The sequence below is a fragment of the Furipterus horrens genome, unplaced genomic scaffold, assembly GCF_987537825.1.
Source record: "Furipterus horrens unplaced genomic scaffold, mFurHor1.1.pri manual_scaffold_1, whole genome shotgun sequence".
Taxonomy (NCBI): Eukaryota; Metazoa; Chordata; class Mammalia; order Chiroptera; family Furipteridae; genus Furipterus; species Furipterus horrens.
The window spans coordinates 132,847,204-132,852,851 of NW_028327171.1; the positions used below are offsets into that span (position 1 = coordinate 132,847,204).

General features: G+C 42.8%; 1 pseudogene; it reads right to left on the reverse strand.

The window, feature by feature from the left end:
• Positions 1–4,235: 4,235 nt before the first annotated feature.
• On the reverse strand, positions 4,236–5,110 carry LOC150021942 (small ribosomal subunit protein uS2B pseudogene; annotated as a pseudogene).
• Between the last annotated feature and the right edge of the window lie 538 nt (positions 5,111–5,648).

Genomic DNA, 5,648 nt, shown 5'->3' on the forward strand with positions numbered 1-5,648 from the left:
TATATGTGTAGAAGGAGATTTATTTTAAGAATTTGTTCACACAGTTATAAAGGCTGACAAGTTGAAAATCTGCAGGTGGGTCAGCAGGCTGGAGACCCAGAAAAGAGCCAGTGCTGCCTTCCAAGTTGGAAGGCCGCCTGCTGGTAGAATTCCTTCTTGCCAGTGTGTGTACATGCGCACATGTGCCTCTTTGTTCTATTTAGGCCTTCAACTGATTGGATGAGCCCCACCAATATCGGGGAGTGAAATCTCCTGTATTCAAAGCTCACTGATTTAAATATAATCTCATTCAAAAACATCCTCTCAGAAATATCTAGAATAATGTTCAACCAAATATCTGAGTGCCACAGCCCAGCCCAGTTAACGCTGTGTCATTCTCAACTTTTTAGTGATGGAGTTCTAAATCTGAGAGACCTCTTTGACTTACTCCCTGCTTTCATCCTCACTTCTAAATAGTCACTAAATCCTCTTTAATCTTCATTTGTGAGGTCTTTTATGAGAGAAAGACATAAGAGTCAGTCTATTTTCGTTTGCTAGCACTGTCATAACAAAATATCATAGACTGGTGCTTTAATGACAGAAATTTCTTTCTCATAATTCCGGAGGATGAAAGTTCAAAATCAAGGTATTGGCAGATTTAGTTTCCCCTAAGGCCTCTCTCCTTGGCCTGCAGATGGACAAATTTTTACTCTGTCTTCACATGGTCTTTTATCTGTGCATGCTCATAACTTGATGTGTCTTTTTCTTCTAATAAGGACACTGGCCATATTGGATTAGGGCCCCACCCTTTAACCTCATTTAACCTTAATTACATCTTTAAAAACCCTATCTCCAACACTAAGGGTTTGGCTTCAACATATGAATTGTAGGAGGGATACAATTCAGTTCATAACAGTTCACCAATCAGCCATATTGGGGCCAGGCTTTGACTCAGGAACTAGTGAGGGAAGAATACCATGAGAGCAATAGTGGCACAAACCAAGTCCCAATGAGCTCCTGCTTCAAAAGTCACAATGGGGCTGGCAGCAGTAGAGTTTGAATTCCAGGCTCAAAAGTTGCTCAGAAATGGCACAAAATGCAATGCAAGCTGAAATGCTTGGGGCTTGGTGGTAGCAGCCACGGTTGTCTTATCAGACTAGTTCTGTAATGAAGTGGACATTATTTCCAGAAGTTTAACTTCAGGGGTGAGTCTCTATTCTTCTTAACAAATCTACTTTGCCTTATGTACATGATGTTTATGGTACGTGAAAAAAGTAACATGGTTCTTGTATTAATAGTTTATTTGGTACAAATAATTATTTATTGTGACTTGCATGTCATGAATATGTTCATAGAAAGTATTTTGTCCAACATTTTTTTATACTCATTGAAATAATAGTCATTTGGAAATTTTCAAGAACAAGAAAACATCCTTGTGATTGAGGTTATCTACATATTGGGAATGGCTTGGCCAAGCTGTAGGCCTGGGTTTCCCATATCCTTTACATAAACTCTCTTTCTACCTAATCACTTAGGGTTGACTTCTACCACCTGAAATTGAAAAGATCCGGACGCCTAGATATGACAACAGACAACAGACTGGCTACCTGGTGCTTATACTCTACCTTAAAAACTATTGTCAAAAAATATTTCTAATATATTGCTTTTATCATGTGTATCTCTGTCTACAAATTCTTAGGAAAACTTGGGTGTTATTATCTTAACTTTTTAATGTCAGCTGCAAGTGTCAGAACACAAATTCAAACTAACATAGGTAAAAAAAGATTACTTATTGGCTGACACAACTATCAAGTCCCAAGTGGTAGCTAAAACTTCAGGTATTCAGGCATAACTGCAGTCAGGGGCTCAAATTATGTTCTTAGCTCTGAGTCTTTCTTCATTTCCAGCTCCCTCCAGGTGTTAGCAAAATTAGACCCTGGCTACTCGATCTTTGAAGGAGAAAGAGATGGAAACATTCTCTTTCTCTTTCGATTGTATCTGCAGGAGTCATGTGTTTTCCACCGGGCCAATCAGTGTCCAAAGGATGGATTCTAATGTGCCACCCTGGGCTGTGCACTAGCTGCTCAGGTGGGCGAGGTAGCCATCGTCCCTGTAGGTCAGGGAATGCCAATTGCCCTAAAGCAAAATGCCTCGACAGAATAATTCAGAAACACATCAATTTTGGGGGTTGTGTATTTTCCATTCCTCCACCTCACACTGGCTGTTTTCTTGTTCTGCCAGTGGGAGGTTAGCTCTGGTGTTCTGGACACTAGTGATGACCCTGGGTTTTCCCAGGAAGAAGCGGCCTATGGCCAAAGAAAACAAGCTTTCTCTGAAAGTAAATGAAGATTGTCCTCCTGGGCCAGGGGGCTATGTGCTGTGTTTCTGCTTTTCCATACTATGTAGGCTTTTGAAGTTAGCTTAATTCACTTTCCACTAGTTCTGGCAACATCAACGTCCCTGAGGGGGGCCCAATGTGGTCTTTTGATAGCCCACTCCCTGCACCCAGGGACAGTTGGACCCATTGTTTCATGAGGTTTCCTTTAGGCTAATCTGAAGAGTGTGAAAGAACCCATTTAAAGGGGTCTGATGAATAAGGACATAATGAAGATCAGACTCAGGCACAATCAAAAGCTGTTTGTTAACAGACAAGATGTTCTTCAAAGCCTTTATCAGGAGCCAGGGGAGACTTATCTTGTAGCACTATGTGGAGAAAGTAGGCAAGTCTGGGGGCACTCATTTGAAGTTCTAAACAGATGACTGCTGGCCTGGCAGCTGGGCTCAGAACTATCAGTAAGTCTCTTGGGTTAAGTGGGCAGCACTGGGAGATAAGGGTCTGGGGAAAATAACAGCTCATGCAGTGGGTAATGTTTATTGGAGAAGTCCTCCAAACCTGCCTATCTTTGTACCCACTTCCAGGAAGGAGCCACATGTGGCAAGTTAGAGAAGTTATTTGCTAATTCTGGGTCCCTGGTTTAGGAAATTGAGCTATCTTGGTGTCATATAAGCCTTTTACCTACTTTTCAGATGATAAACAAATGCACAGAGGCATTAGAGTTTTAAACCGGCACTAGACTGGGGCATGATGGTGCTCTGGCTCCGGCCTCTCTAATGCTTTATATCAACAGTAATAGGTAACATTTATTGAATGCCTACCATATATAGGCAGGCACTGTGCCCAGATGATTTCATCTGAGCCTCACCTATTATCCTAATTTTACAGATGTAGAAACTGAGACTCGGAGAAGTTCATGTAATTCACTTAAGGTTTCACAGCTAATATGTAATGGAGCTGGGAGCTGAACCTCTATGGCTTGCTACATCCAAAGCCTGTGTGCTATTAGTTGCTTATTATACTGCCATTCTAACTAGACCCACCAGGGACTTCATCTGCCTTTTTCTTAGAAAATGGAAACTAAGTTTTCCTCATTTCAAAGTTCAGTCCTAGATAGACAGACTGAGTCACACTGAGGTTAGAGTGATTCACCTAGAGCTAAAATGGCTCACAGAATTGACAATAAGGAATGGATTTTTTTTCTTATTGTAAAAGACAATTTATGAGTCAAACACCATCAGATTAAGGGTGTATGGGTGGTGATGTCAGAGATGCTACCCAGAATCCAGAGTTACTCAAGTATCCATTTGGAGTTCATGTGTGTAATAATTTCTATTGGCATTGATGTGTGTTTTAATATCACTCCTTCAAGGAACAATGACTACAAACTGTGTTGCCCAAACAGCAGCCATTAGTTCAATGTAGCTACTTAAATTTATATTAATTAAATTAATTAAAATTTAAAATTTAGCTCTGCCAGCCACTTTCTAAGTGCCCAATAGCATTACAGAACTTCCCCATTATTGCAGAAAGCTTCTATTGGCCAGCGCTGCTCCAACACCGCCCTTGACCCATGCTCCGTTTGTCTGCTGTTCTTCACAATAAAACTCCTTGAAAGAGTTCGCTCTACATGTTCTCTCCACTTCCCCATCTCCCTTTCTCTCCTCAGCCCACTCCATTCAGGGTTTTCAAATCAGCCACTTCACTGAACTCTCTTTCCAGAGTCATTAATGATCCACATTTTGTCAAAGCCAGCAGCCCATGTCCCTACCTTGTCTGTCCTCTCAGCTGCATTGGAGGCTGTTGGTCACACTCTTCCTCTTTATTTTTATTTATTGATTTAGTTACTTATTTAGTTAGAAACTATTTATTTTTCTTCAATCTTATTTCCATTTTGTTTCAGAGTTTGTGGAAGAACAGCTTAAGACCAGTCAGTGGTTGTTTGTATGCATTCAGTGACCTGCACAGAGGAGGCTGCAGACAAGTCTCCAGTGCAGCTGCGTGCCCCAGGCTTCAGCAGAGCAGGCACAGAGGACACCTGCACCGTCAGAGCAGTCAGCGACCTCAGGCTGAGCAGCAGTGAACTCAGGAGACAGAGCAGTCCATTCACCATGAAATGCCTCCTTGGTCACAGCCTTTTCAGCAGCAGCCTGCTCTTCCTTTCCAGTCTCTTCAGGATCTCTGTAGAAGTCGAGATCAGGCATGACTGCCCATAGGTGCTCATGGGAGATGGTGCCATACACGTGCAGAACTTTCTGGATCAGCACCCACCACATCAGACACACTCAGTGAGCCGCCTTGTTGTTGTCAGGGATGACAATGTCCACACAGGGCAAAGGGGACGCCATGTGATACAGAGCAGTGGGAGACAGGTTAACATTGGCCACCTCTGTGAGAGGCTGGTAGTCAGCCCTGCAATCAGTAACCACCAGAAGTCTCAGCTCCCAGAAGGCTGCTGGATCTGGTTAGTGAAGGTTCCAGGAGTGAAATGGCCTATGATAGGAGTGGCTTCGGGGACAGCAGTGAACTTGGGCACAGTTCGCTGGCCAGTATTCCTGGATGATGTGACACTGACAACAGCTGGGTTTTCAATGACAACAATGGCATGGGCTGCCAGCAGAAGCGTCTTCCATGTTCTCCAGATTTATGATGTAGATGCTGTCACTTTTCCTTCTGTAGATGTACTTTTTCTTCCCTTTACAAGTGGAGGTTGGTGCCACTGAAGTGGGTTCCTGCTGCAAAGACTTTGAGGACATCTTCTTCCTTTATTTGTAGGACATCAAGGGCTCTGAACATTGTGACAGTCTCCCTTTAAGTTACATGGGGACAGAAAACAATGCTATATGGGCCCCGCTCTGGGTAGCATGAAAAGGATGCTCGTCCCCTTATTTATTTTTTTAAAGTATATTTTATTGATTATATTGTTACAATAGTTTCAATTTTTTCCCCTTTGCTCCCCTCCGTCCAGTCCCTCCCACCCCCGCCAGCTTCACCCTTTCCCACATCATTCTTTTTTTTAAATGATTAATTAATTAATTTTTAATAACAATAAAAAATAACAATCCCCCCTCTCAGACTTAAGACCCTTTATAATCTTATAAAGGACAATGGGTGAAGGTTTCATGCTCCTTTAGCTGCTTCAAGCTGGGCATGTTCTTCGTCCTACCTACCCTTGGGTCCAGAAATCCCTAATAAGAGTAGGGGTGTGGAGGGGAGGGTGGCCATCCCACATGGGGAAGGATCTTGCAGACTCCAGGTCAGCTGGCTGTCCCCGGACAATGGCGTGCTTGGTTTAACAGGCTGGCATCTTTTGTATTCTGGGGGCAACAGATGT